Below are 14,560 nucleotides of genomic sequence, written 5' to 3'. Positions count from 1 at the left end.
TATCTACCATCCTTTCCAGCATTATTATCCAATGGGGTTCATAGTCCTCTGAGCAGATAACAGAGATGAGAGGAGCTAAGACTCTGAACAAGTTTGTAATTTATATGTATGCTTTTATCTTATTTTTCCTATCTCATTATTGTCAAAGCTCCAAATTCTTTCCTAGCATCAAAAGTTCTGGACAAGCCAGATTTAACCTCTTATGATTTCATTTACCTTTAAAACTGTCTGCCAAACATCTGCCAGTAATGGCATTTTTGCCTACTTATCTCATAGGACTTTTATTCAGATGCTCTGGGTATAAATATGTGATTTTCTTTTGTAAATTAAAACTCCTTAACTTTGACTAATTGCATTGGAGTTGGCCTAGAGTCTTAGATTATAAACACATTCACTTTTCAAGACATGTTGAAAGATTCAGTTCTCCAGCTAGTGTACACTGATCATGTGATACCCTTCAACCTTGGGCTAGATACTTTTACAGGCTGAGAAATAAGCTCTTACCAAAATTAACAACCAGCTCTCTACTGCAACTTGCCGGCAATTATCCTGAAGGTGGGTAAGAGTGTGTTCTAATAACTGCTGGAGATAGCTAAGGACATTTGCTGACACAGTCATGATTCTGGCTGCTGGCAGCCAGTGGCAGCCCTTTCCTAATTCTATCCAGCTTGTTCTGAGATTGAATATAAGATAGAATCTGGTACCGAGCCCAGGTTCTCTCAACTCTGATCCAGGAGACAGCCAGTCAAGTGTTTAGCTGGTTTGCCCTCTCTTAGGAAGGCCCCTGCTTTGAAATACCAGACCCTGTGTATAACAGTCTGCCTCAAATAGATCAAATAGGAATTTGTCTCTGCGGTTTTTTTTTTTTTTCTGTTTCTCTTTTCTTATTTTTGACCTTGGGGAGGACACTTATTTTTAATGCCTGGTCCTGACTGGAATAGCACATAGCCATCTCTTGTTCTCTGGGACAAGGCAAGTAAAATGGCATAGCTTCTACTCATGCTGTGCAAATGTCATCTTTGCATTAAAAAAAAATCTATTACACAATGCATCATGCAGCAAGGCTTGCCAAATGGGGGAGAAAAGAAAGAAAAGCAGAATAGACTGGATTTCCTATACGCACGTTTTAATGATTTTGGAAAATCACCAACCTGGATCAAATTAAAAAAAAATGATATGACAATTTTCCACTAAGGCCAGAATGCAAAGTCTGGTGATAGTTAAAATCCAAGCAACTTTCTATTTTCTTGATAAGTAACAAAGAGAATAACTTTATTTCACTAAGATCCCAATCCTTTTTGATGCTTATTTCATGCTGTTTTGGGGGGCGGGGCACTTTTTCAAATAGCCACTGATGGTGTACTTGGGCAGCACACCTATGCACCCATTGCAATGTAAGCTTTGAAAACACAGGGCTTCTGAGCATGAGACATGCTTACAGGCATTGTGAAAGCGAGGAGTAGTGAAAAATCCTCCACCAGGGAGAAGCAGAACTTCCCCTCCTTCGCAAATCAATCTGGAACTTTCGAAGATCTCTGCTCTATTTCTTAGCAACAATCGTAAACACTGCACTACATCTGGTACCCGAGAATTTCACCATGTTAATCTGTGGGTACTCAGTTCAATTAAAGATTAGACTTCTCAATTGTAGTTTCAGTACACAGCGGGCTGCTAAAGTGTGATGATCAGCGGCGAAGTGTGCTTGCCTCAGCACAACTCCGGGAGCGAAAATGAATCATTTATTTCCATCTCTCTATGACTGCTCTTCTCCGAGGCGCTGTGCTGAGTTCATGTGCTTTGGAGTGCATTGGAATTCTATGGTTAACGCACAGCTTGGAGACCTCATTTATGAAAATTCCTTTAAACCTTTCGCCACTTTGACAAATCCAGTCCAAGTTCACTGAGCCAATTCAAAAGTAGCTCTCAGCCTTTTTATAGGTTTTCAATTACACCAGCACGGCAACCCAGAGCCACAGTGTTTGAGGAACTGTTTGTGAGTTGCAGAGAAACATGAATTCTTTTTTAGGAGACTCAAATGAAAGGCCCCAAATTAGAGCCAATGCATGAAAACTTTGTCTATCTTGAACTGTCCATGTCTTACTGATGTGCCTGTTGGATAACTTAAACATGGCTAGTATGTAGTTATTTACCATATGGTATATGTGATGATTTTTCTAACTTCTAGGAATTTACTTTGCAAAAATAAATATTGGCATATTACTTCACGCTCCAGTTGCCCTAGATAGTTTTCCTTATGAAACTGCTCAAAATGTTGTCTGAGTTCATTAATCCCCCTGATCCACAGCACCGGACAGTGGGATTTACTTTTTCTGGGTTGATCGGGCACAGTTGAAGCAGGTCAAGGGGCTCTCCAGGGCGAAACTGACAAATGTTGGTCAAACTGAGGTTAAGCTTAATTCTAGTTGATTTCAACACTTTTTCCCCCTCTACATTTATTTATTCCAATGCATTTGCATACTCATGTGTGTGTGTGTGTGTGTGTGTGTGTGTGTGTACATGCACCATAGACATCATGTACAACAGCACACATGTCTTGTCTGTATAGAGGTCAGAGCATGACTTCCAGGAGCCAGCTCTCTCCTTTAACAGTGTGGGTAGTGGGTACAGACCTCAAGATAGACCGCAAGTCATGAGGCTTGGCAGGAGACACCTTCATCCACCTAGCTATCCTGCAGGGCTTCAAGGCATTTTAAAATTATTATTGAAGATTTAGTGTGTGTGTGTGTGTGTGTGTGTGTGTGTGTGTGTGTGTGTGTGTGTCAGTTGAGTGCAGGTGTCTCTAGAGGACAGCAGAGGGTGCCAGATCCCCTAGAAATGAAATGTCTGGAGACAGGGAGCTGTTGGATGTAGGTGCTGGGAACTGAACTGGGGTCTTCTGCAAGGGAAGTATGGCTGAGCCCTCTGTCTTCCCCCCCAAGCACCCTGTAAATGGGCTTGAGCTACTCATATTCTTCAGCCTGTTTTCAGTATTGCTTAGATGACACTCTGCTATCTTCTCCCGATTTCAAGCTTTGCATTTTTTTTTTTTTACATATGTGATTAGTATGGTTTATGAGAGTAGCCATCTTTTACATGTGGTTGAATGCATTGTTTGGAGTGACATTTATCACTGAGGATAAAGTAGACACGCAAAAACAAACATGCTCTTAGCCATTTAGAAGCACTTGCAGAAATTTAAATACTGCTGGGTATGCAAAGGCAGTTGTACTCAGGATGTAAATCTCTCATTTTCTCGGGGTGGGGGGGAGTTGAATGGACAGTAATGGGATCAGAGCAAGCTCAAGATGACTCCAGCAGCTTCCTGTTGCAGCTTGCTTTCGCCACATGCACCAATGTTTTGTATGCCAAGTGGCCCTTTCGGTAATCTCAGTAAGAGGTGTGTCTAGTAGATGACTCTTTGTGTTTGGTCTGTCATCCTGTTTGTTTTCTTATCCTAGGATGAGTATTATGGTTTAACATAATATTACTTGACTTTGGAGACTGAAATCAAGATAAGTAATACACACGTAGGCTCCGTACACAGTAGTGCAATCACCCAGTTACTGACTATGGAGGGCCCCAGTCATTCAGTCTGACCCAAACAGTGTTCTGTGACTCTGGACAGAGCAGGGAGGTGGAAACTAGAGGTTGCGAATGTACTATGCTAAGTCTGAAAAGGCAAGCCTTCAAATATCAAACTTAGTGTGGCAAGTAACCTCCTTCATTTATTAATGTGGGTGCCAGCTTATGAGTGCCCATTACATACTACGCCAGGATACAGAGGGATGGCAAAGTTTCATTCCTTACCCTCTGACCCGGTTTGGGAAGAATCCAAAGCCACAGACACCTCCTGTCCAGGCAAGAACTTAGGTTTGAGCTAAGTGTTGACTGAATCAGAGGGATTCCAGAGTCCAAACCTGTATTCTGCTTTGGAGCCACTAGCTACAAGTAGCTGGTGAGCATTGGAAATGTGGGCAGTCTGGGTTAAGTATAAAATGCACATCAAATTTCAATGACTTAGTGTGCAAAAATAAGAAGAATATAAGGTATCTATTCAATGATTTGGACCACATGGAAATGCTACGGCTTTAGACGCACTGAGTGAAGGAAGACACATTATTAAAATTGGTGTCCCATGTTGGCTTTTACTTATGGTATGCCTATGAGAAAATGTGAAACCACCTACTTGTTTTGCATGTAGAGAGTTTTACCTTTCTGTGTGTATACTTAAAGGGAAATTCTAGGGAGGTTCTAGAGAGATACAGGCCAGCAACAGGAGAATTAACTGTGGTATGAGGAAGAGACACAGAGGGACTGGCCATGTTACTGCTTTCTGAGTAGTTTGGTCTGCTGCCTTCATCTGCAGCAAAGGGAACCAGAGGGGAAAGAAATCCAAGATAATAACATCTCAGGCAAATTAGGAGCAGCTTGTGGTTCTCCACTAGGGGCCAGAGCAACTGGTTAACCCATCTCCAGCCTGTCTGTGGTGAATTCATTCGGTCACTCTTGCCTTCTCATCTGCAAACAGGAGACTGAGATTAACTCCTCTGCCTGCATGTCCCCAGCTCCAATTTCCCTTTTTAAAACATTTCTTTTTATTCATGCCTATAAGAGTGTGTGGTATATGCATATGTAGCAGCAGTTGCCTGTGTAAGTCAGAAGGAGACACTGAATGCCTGCAGCTGGAGTTACAGTTGATTGGAAGCCAGCCAAAGTGGATGCTGAGTACTGATGTAGGGTCCCCTGAAAGGGCAGTGTGCTCTCTAACCACTGGTCACCTCTCTAGCCCCAGGTTTTCCTCTCCAGGGCAGCCATTTAACCTTACAACAGCACTAAAAACATGACATGTGATGAAATGGGGAGACTCAAGGCCAAGCTTGTTTTGACTGGTCAGCCACCCAGGTGAATTCTCCTGCAGCTTGGCCATCTCTAGAGAGATGTTCACAGGGAAATAAGACACTACAATGCTGTCAGTCTTTGTCTCCTCACGTGAAACAAAAGAGAATTGAATAAGCAAAGCAATTATAAGGAATCTAGGTAGTACCCCAAGCAGAGCACCTTGGATCTCACAAATGCAGCCACTAGTGGTCCTACTTTGTGATCTAAGAAATGATTCTCCTGAACCCCAAGCCATATATGTCAGCCCAGAAAGTTTGGCTTGCTTCTTTCTCAAGCTCTATCTTGATGTGGTCATTTGGGACTAATTAAAAGCCAAAAAAAAACTTTTGATAAACTATCTGAATAGACCTTCAAAAGGAATCTTGGTTTATGTTCAATATTCTGAGCTACAAATCTGAGACTCCAGTTAAAGGAAACCCGAAAAAAAAACCCTAAGAGTAAAAAAATCTCCAAAGAGGAAAGATTCAGGATATACACAGTGTGCACAGCATTAAGTGAAGCTACCATGAGAACTAGATAGTGCAGTCTTAATCTTCAGCCATCTGTCTAGAGCAGGAGACTGTCCTGTATCCTGAAGGCTGTATCACAAGGTGAAGTGTCATGCAGGGAACAGAAAAGGGAGGGCAGTCATCAAAGGGCTCTTGTGAGATCAAGAAGAATGCAATAGTATCCCACTGAGGCAGTAGCTCTCATGAAAACATGAAGATGAGAGAAAGCCATGCCAACTAGTACCTTAAAAATGATACAGCCCAGCCAACATGAGCACAGCCTTCCTTCACCTCTCTTGCTCGATCAGAAGGCAAAGCCCACACCACAAGACTTTAGGACCTGTGGTCGGCACCTTGGATTTGTCCCTAGGACAGTGACAAGGTTGTGAATGGTTCTGAACACAGCTCCATGATTTGACTGCATGCAACTGCTTTAGAAAGAGAACTTCTGGCCACGGAGAGGTTTGACTAGAACTGGAGACTTGAGGCACCTTCTTTGGATGACTTGTGAAGTGAAACATGGATGATCTCAAAGAAGAGGTCAAGAGTCAAAATGGAGGCAGGAGGTGTCTGTGGCTGACTAGGAAGTGGGGAAGATAATGAGGAAGTCAGACCCACTGCCAAGGTTTTGGGGCTCAGGATGCAGTGAGAAGACATGATTTTCAGAAAAGTCAGGTGAGACAGATGTCTTCTCTGTGTACATTGATAGTATCCTCTCTCTCCTCTTTCTGATATTTTCTTTTTAAGAAAAAAGCACCATGAAAAGGACAGGGACTCAGAAAGGGATTTTGCAAAATGTTTCTGCTACCCTATCTGTTGTTTCTTACTTGAGGTGACTTGGTTTCTGTCTCTTGCAAAAAAAGCATGATCCCTAACAATTATTATTTCACAAAAGGAAAAGTTATTTTTTAATAAGTGATAGATTACAAAAAACCCAAACAAAACAAACAAGCAAAAAAGAAAAAGAAAACCAACCAACAAATCAAACAAAAAACCTAAATTACTATCACAAGTGCCCAGAAACATTTCAGTCCACAAAAGGCACATAGGGATTTTATAGCCAACTCTACCCTGAATAATGAAAAGCCAGACCAGACTGTTTTAGAAAATGTTACTGCACCAGATAATGGCATGTTCATTCATTCAATTAACATTTATTGAGTATCTTCAGGGTTCTTAGGCTTGGGCAATAAAAAAAAAAACCTATAAAAGTGTACGCTCAGGTTTAAGCTGGTCCATTCAGGGCTCATTCTCAAAGCACATCTGTATGTGATGCTCAGAATGATCGTGTGAAAGCTCTGAGGCCAGATGTTCTGTCTGGACCAACAGCTGCACCTGATGGTACCTGGCTATCTATAACTGAGTCTGACGCTGCAGCATTTTGAGTATGTTTTCAGGAGAAAGGCAGAACATGTTTAGAATTCCATTCCTTCCTAGCAAAATGTCCTCGAGCCAACGTTTGCGAAGGGATCCTAATGAGGCATTCTGTTAGCCCACCTTTTCTGTCTTTGCTTTCCATGAGAAAATCAGACTACACCGTGGATTTAACTTTTGTTATTGTGTCTACAGCTCACCTAAATATGCCTCCCTGTCCTGTGGCTAGGCCCGACTCAGTTCTCAAGCATTCCTCACCATAGGGCATCTGTTGATTGTACCACCCTTGTCTACCTCCAGTGAAACTCTGGAGGTGCTCTTGGGGATGAACATCCTACTGCATGACACCTTGGGCAGGTTGATAAGCAATGCTTCTGGTTCAGGAACTTGCGTGCCACCCCAGCTCGGCCAAAGGGGCCTGCTAGGCTCGACTAAATAAGAAACATTACTCCAAGATGCCACATACCAAGAGTCATTGTTTCTCAACAAGGTCCTTCTAACTTCCTTTTAACTTCTTAAGGTAATCGGGGATATCATAGTTGGTTTTCTGGGGCTTTCTTTACTCAAAGCAACTTGTCTATGCGTAGTAGTCAGTGAAATACAAGCCTACGCAATAGCTAATGTTCAGCCCGCTCTGTAGCTTACAACATACTCTTGCCTTCACTCTGCCTTGTATACTAAGCCTTTCTGGGACTGAGTTTTTCTCTCCCTTCAGAATAAATCACTTACTGATTTCCCCAGGTCTCCTAATCACACAATCCTCTGTCAGCCACTTAAGCTCTTTTAAATCGCAGGGTGATTTGGACTCTCTGCTTTCACTACCTCTATTACCAGTCACCTAATCCTAAGTGAGTCTCCTGGACCGATGAAGCAGTGGACACTTCTCATCTTACATGCCGAGGGATCTGTAAGCACCAAAGCTCTACATTGCTGGGTTTCAGGAGCTAGTCCTCAGCAGGATGGTCCTTCTATAACCAAGTGAACTCAAAGGTCTCATAGATTTATTTTTTAAAAAAACTAATTTTTTTTGTAGTTACCACCCATCTCAGGTGTTGCCTTTCTAAACCCCTCAAATTTTCGATGACCTTAGAATTTGGTAAGCCAGAGGGAGAATAGCCAACATGACACGAACAGGTACTCAGCACCTGTCTCCTCTGTAGTGGTTGCTCACTTGCTGTTCCTTCCACTGCTCTCTGAATATAGATTGGGTACTGAGTGAAAAGACCCTGGCTAGCCTGCTAAAGAAAGAGAGGTTCCTGTCCCAGTCCACCTGTGCAACTTTGATAATTGCTGCACAGCAGCAAGACAAGTAGTCAAGGCCATCCAAGATCCAAGGTCATTCTCCCAGCTGACTGATGACGTCACCTGCAGGAACCTTCATTGGGTCAGCAGAACTCAGCCCAAACTGCTGACCAACAGAAGCATGAGATTTAGTAGTTTTAAGCAACTACTTTACAGAATGACCTAATAATCTATCAGTCAGTAACTGATAAGATAGCTAAAGAGGTATGTTGACTTTTCTCCACATTCTTTCATGTTTATTGTTTAGTTTTCAGGGAACTCAATTCTAACATGTCTTGTTTCATGTTCTGCAACATTATTTAAAATTTTAGGTGTCCTATTCTCTGCCTTTAATTCCTTTATGAAAAGATTATGGTGTGTGTGTGTGTGTGTGTGTGTGTGTGTGTGTACACACACACACACACAGAGAGAGAGAGAGAGAGAGAGAGAGAGAGAGAGAGAGAGAGTTATTTTGTTTTCTTTATGTGCGTGTATCTCAGTGAATGGATCCATGGGTGTCCAAGCGTTGAAGCCAGAAGAGGGCACTGAATATTCAGTAGCTGGAGTTAGAGAAGTTGGGAGCCACCTGACAAGGGTGCTGAGAACAGAACTCAGTGTGCTCTTAGCCCCTAGGCCATCTCTCTGACCCTTGCAATCTGTACTTTTATATTCTCCATATTCACAAATATACAATAACTATTTAAGAATCAAGTCAGACTTCTGAAGGGGTCAAGCATCAGTGAACAATTCCTCTGTTGGTCATTAATTTTATTTTTGATTCAGATATTTTTTCCTTGAGACAAGCTGGCTTGGAGATCACTAAGGATAACAGGTGACCCTTAACCTTGTAGTTTTCCTCCTGTGCCCTACCTGTCACTGGGTCCAGCTTTGGTAATTAATTTTAAAGGTTTAATAAAAGATTCAAGCTGCCAACCATAGAATATAAAGTCTATTATCAACTAACTGGAAAATAATGCATAGTGTTTAGCTAAGAGACCAAATTATGTATTCATTTCAGGAAATTTTACTCTGCAAGGGAATTTGCACATAAGTCAAAGAGCAAAAGTAAAGAAGTATATACGGGTTCCTGTTTCACAGAAGCAACTATTTGATTTTCGCCACATATTATTTGTCTCTGAAGACACACATTTCTCCTATGGGATTTGCATCTGTAACCTGAAAGATTGCCAAAAACTAGACTCTTTCTCTAAGAGTGTCATGGGATCCTCTTGTGGCTCTTCAATTAGATTTTGCATTTAAAAGAGAAAGTCCCTTGTGTTTCTTCTAATGATGCACCTGCTACTTTGGGAGATTTCTTCTTTTCACAAGAAACAAGTTAAATCTGGCAAGAAACATGGCTCCGGGCTTTCTCTGATGATATCAAAGAGCATTTGTATGTTTTAGATATTTTTGTGGGCTTCCCTCCTCCTAGGCACAGTGAAGTCCCTCCAAGTCCTTCCAAAACAACCGTGCTCCCAATGATTTTGGCTTCTATTCTCTGTTTCCACTGCACACCTGCACTGAACAGCTGTTTGGACTCAGCAAAGCTGTGACATGGCACACAGAAATCCACGGACTTTAGTCACTTCCTTTCAGACACGGACAAATAGAAACATCTCGAATTAGCGAATGCAGTACCATTTCAGATGTACTGTCTTGTAAACTCTCTTCACGAACCTCTGAGGGATGATAAAGGTTATGTTCAAACTGATAAAACCTCTTTATAAACCTCCCTTTTAGCAGCATTACTAACATTAGTGATGTTCTATGACTCTTGAGAGAAGCGCCATCATTTGCTTTCTGATCTAGACCTGGAAACTCGAGTTATTCCATTATGGGCAATACTTGGTTAATGTCCCCGAGAAAGAGACTTCTGTGATCAGTCCCCAAATGTCACGCATTCTTCTATTAGTTGTAAGGACAGTTTAAAGGTATCTCCCTACATTTTGCTATGTAGGAAGTAATTTAATATCAAGTCCCATCAGAATCAGCCAATAGACACTGCCTCCCAGGTGTACACACATTAGCATATGGGCCTTTCTACAATCTTGCTCTCTTGACTTTTGAATTTTTCAATGTGTACAAATGAAATACAGATTTGAACTTATTCCCAATTGAGATGTCTGCTTCATAATGAGATTTTTTTTTTTTTTTGCCTGCTTGCAGATTCAGCGCCGAAATGATGCCTGACCATAATGTGTTTAGAGTTGACACCTTGGAGAACTGACGTCTACGCAAATGTAATCCCCATAAATCTCCCAAGACAGTCCTTATTTCATCTTGCAAACTGTGCCCTGGCAGAGCTCCACAACACGTGGTGTGTGGGGAGACTGTTGCGGTGGTTGGTGGCTCTTTCTTCCCAGGGGCTATTTGATGGACACTTGTCAGTAACAACCAGGAGGAGTGGCGCCCCACTTCCAGCAAGTGAAAAAAAGGGCACAGCCAGCAATGCTTCCTTAATTAACTTTCCCAAGGAAAGCAATGTTCCCGCAGGAAAAAACAACACGTTTCCACCCTCCTAGCGGCTAGTTGGAAATGAGCAACAATGCAGTTGCCTTTTTGTCTCCTGAAGACTTTCTTTGCTGCAAGCAGTAGCGTGTTCCTCAAAGAATGCTAGTATTTCCTGTGGAAACTGTATGGCTGCCAGAACTGGTTCAGAATATTCTCCCCTTTCTTTTCGAGAAAAAAAAAATGAAATAAACAAAACGTGGCATTTGACAATAGCCAACGTTGGCTTCATCCCTACTTACCACCTGCAGACGAAAGTCACCGCCACTGAGAGGGTCGGGGAAAGAAGCCTTCCCTAAGACATGGACAACCCCGGGACGCCGGACAGCGCCGGGAGGAGGAGCCGAGGCTGGACGGGGCAGCCTAGGCGCCTCGGGGATGATGGGCCAGGGGCTCTCCTCGGGTAGCGACACCACCCGGCATCCCCTTCACGTTTGTTATTGTTCTGGTTACTAGTGTAGCTATCACCATGCCTTCGCCCCTCCCTGGCAGCTCCTAGGAGCCTTGGCACAACCCATCCCCGCCTCTGGGACCATCCCAGGTAGCAGCAAGCGTAACGCCAGCGCAAGGGCCAATGAAAAGAACAATCCCCTGCACCAGAGCCAGGGACTGCGAGGCGGGAGCGACTTGGGTCCCCCGGGGTGAAGCTGCCTGGGTTACCACAACGATCTCCTCTTGTAGCTCTCTGCAGCGGCACCGCGCGGCCCCGAGCAGAAGGGACCCGAGGCACAAAGGGGGCCCCCGGGGTCCCGAAAACCCTCAGGGTGTCGCCCGGTGCAAAGTTGCACGGGCTGCCCTCGTCCCTCTCCTCCCTGCGGCGCCCGCGGTTGGGACCTGGACTCACCGGAGCGCGGGAGGACGGCGGGAGGGATGGACGGACAGACGGCGAGAGCGGCGGGCGCAGGAGACCCGGCGGGCGGCGGAGGCGCTGCCGCGGCCCCGCTACGTCACAATGCGGCCGGGCGGCCGGCGCCGCACCCCGGGCCCCCCAACGGGCGCGCGCGGGCGGGGACACCCGGGGCGGCGGGACGCTGAGCTCAGGGACGCGACCACCAGGCAGAACCGACAGTGACCGTCCCCCTGCGCCCCGGCCCAGCCCACGCCCCTCGGCAGCAGCCGCCTTCCCCTGGTGTCCCCCGCCAGCGAACCTGCTGCTTCTGCTTACCTCGCGCGTTCACCTCCGCCGCCTTGGCTCTTCCCCGCAGGCTCTCTCCCCTCCTCCCCTCCCACTTTTGGCCCCTTCTTCCCACTTTCTCCCCCGCCTCCCCTCTGGCTTTGCTGCCTTTCCAGCCCCCCCCCCGCCCCCCGCGCGCTCTTTCCTCCTTGGAAATGAAATCTTCCCTCACCGCGATCCATGAATCAACCGCTGCCACCTCATTGGTCCCCAAACCATTCCAAGGTTCCAGCATAAAACCGGGAAACGATACTCTCGGAGAAAAAGGAAGGTGGAACACGGTCCTGGGAAACTGTTGTGTCTGAGAAGTGTTTTGGCCAGAGTGCTGTGCCTTGGCACCGCGTCGTCATCAACCCCCAACCTTCCCCTCTTCCAAGTCTCGCCCACCCTGAAAGACTTAGCCAAGGATGTAAAGGGGCAGGGCTGGGGGATTTTTACCCAGAATGTTTTGTGCTCCTGGGTGGGTGGCGCTAGAGATTTGGGTCTGAATTGACAGTTGGTTAATTCAGCAGTGTACCCAGGACCCTGTGATAATAGTAACTTTACTCCTAGCATTCATTATGGTAGGGGCATCAGTGATGCCTGCAAGCGGTGGGTGACCGCCTCTTTCCTATTTCCGAAACAAAAATCCAGAGAGAACAGACGCGTTGATATCAACATTGGCTCTCTGTTGCCCCCTTGGACAGTTTTAAATGACTTTGGACAAATCTCTGTACCAGGAGTGGGACAAGATTTGGAGTGTGTCAAAGGAAAGCCATCATGGGCTTCATTCTTGTTCCCTGCTTGCTAGAGGTTATCCGAAGGAACACGTGAAGGAAGGACTGAGTTCTGGTCAACTTAGGGTCATCTTGCCCCCCCACCCCACCCCGCCCCTTTCAGCCAGGGTGGGAATGGCTATGAGAGATACAGGGAAATCCAACACTACCTGGGTGCTGGCAGAGGGATGTATGCCTGCCTGTCACAGAAAATATACTGCCAGTAAGAAAGAAGGGCCCGGGAGTTTAAAAGCTAGGTTGCCCTGAGTAATTAGAGTGAAGCCATAAGTCGTTCTTATGAGATACATAATTGGATTTTAGGAGTAAAGACAGTCAGAGCAGTCCTTGTCCTGCACACATCTGGAATTCTACCTGGAAGACCTACCATAAGTAAATGCCACCCTTAGAAATGACAGCCTTGAATGTCACCAGAAGACAGCTTCCTATGCTGTAATCCTCCTCCCTACTCTAAGACTAAATTTCTTCCCCAGCTTTTTGACTAAACACCCAAGCATATATCATACAGCTCTGTCACTTGTTTATTGTAACTTATCATGTCTTAAGTACATGCATGGAATGCGGCTTCACGATTTTAAAAATACGTATTATCCCCTGGTAGAAAATATGAAATCAGATGACATCATATGCCACTAAAAATACTTTAGAATATTGGTTTTAATTTTCTCACATCTGGTTAGAATAAAACTTCTTTTTCCTGGTGTAAACTCTGAGAAAAGCACATGTTGCTTCGATCCAGTAGATACGGATGGAATTGGCGTTTTCTCTGACGTGGAGCTAGAGAAGAGTAGAAATGTCAATTCGTGCCCTTCTGACTTCATTGAATCCCTTTCTTGGAAAAATTCAGATTTGAATTTATTGAAATCAATAAACACTGAGAAATAGATCTCCTTTCCAGTTGCCCCGAACATCCTACAGTTCTTGTACTGATCCAAGTGTTTACATGATTCAATAAGGAGAGACTGGATTTTGTTGTATGTACAGAAAATAGATTGCCTGGGGGTGAAGAGGTTTTTCTGACCACAGCAACCAGCAAGCCACAGTGTAAGGCAGAGATCTTTGTGATGTTTCCTCAGTTATTTCCCCTACTATTTTTTTTATAGTTCTTTTGTTACTTTTTTTTCTATTCCCAACATGTTTTTGATTACATACTTACCATTGTTTCCATGTGATTATTTTTACGCTGTGATTTAAATCTAGGCTTGTATATACTTTCCCACATAGACTGTGTGTGTTTGCTTTTGTTTGGACTGCTTGCTGGTTTGCTTCTCCTATGCAAATCCGTGCCAAATCCAAACCACAAATTGATACACCAAAGTGTGGCAGTAATGAAGTAGTTCAGTTCAAACAGCTGTTAGATTTTTAGATTGGATGGCCAGAATGCTAGCTTCCTCAACATCATGTTGACTTCTTTTTAGCCAAACTAACCAGCTGATGCCTAGTCTTTGTAATTGCGTATTACTAACATCCAGCCTCTGGTCGTCCGGTCCCTAACTAAACCATCTGCTGTCTGTAGTACCGAAAGAGTGTCTCAGCAAGCCACAGCCAACAGACCATTTATCCCTCTTACCATAGCTCCTACCTAACATAGCTCACCATGGCATCTGCTGGGCTTCACTTAGTGATCCTCTATTGTTGTTCCTTGTTTATTTCTCATCCCTACCATTCAACTGTCTGTTCCTGTCTCAATGACAGCAAGCTCCCATTATTCACATTTGGATCCCCAGCACTGAGCACATTTTTATACTCAGAGTTAGCTACTGAAAATAATTAGTGAAGTAGTGTGGTTCACTGTAGATCATCTGCCAAAGAGCTGCCATGTAACTGCTCGTTCAATTATTACAATTAAACATCTGCCTCTTCTATCCTTTGGCCCGATTTCCATGATATATCTTTATTGGTCTATGAGGATCGGATCAAACTACCACAATACAGCTAGTGATCAGACAGAGAAGGGTTTTCTATTTTTAAGTGCATGTTTTATTAATGAAATATTCAGCTTTGTAGTAAAGGCCTTTGAGTGTGTGTGTGTCTGTCTGTCTCATTAAAGAGAGGCCTATTGG

General features: G+C 44.2%; 1 protein-coding gene across 2 annotated transcripts in view; it reads right to left on the bottom strand.

Moving 5' to 3' along the window:
- Sncaip (synuclein alpha interacting protein) overlaps positions 1–11,753 on the bottom strand; it is a 144,445-nt gene extending 132,692 nt beyond the window's left edge. For both annotated transcript variants that reach the window (XM_021150292.2, XM_021150294.2), the window contains exon 1: positions 10,793–11,753. The gene's annotated coding sequence lies outside the window, so the exon portion shown is untranslated. The remainder of the gene's footprint in view (positions 1–10,792) is intronic.
- Between the last annotated feature and the right edge of the window lie 2,807 nt (positions 11,754–14,560).

The sequence above is a fragment of the Mus caroli genome, chromosome 18, assembly GCF_900094665.2.
Source record: "Mus caroli chromosome 18, CAROLI_EIJ_v1.1, whole genome shotgun sequence".
Lineage (NCBI taxonomy): Eukaryota > Metazoa > Chordata > Mammalia > Rodentia > Muridae > Mus > Mus caroli.
Note: the sequence above shows the minus strand (reverse complement) of the source record. Positions and strands in the feature narration are given on the sequence as shown.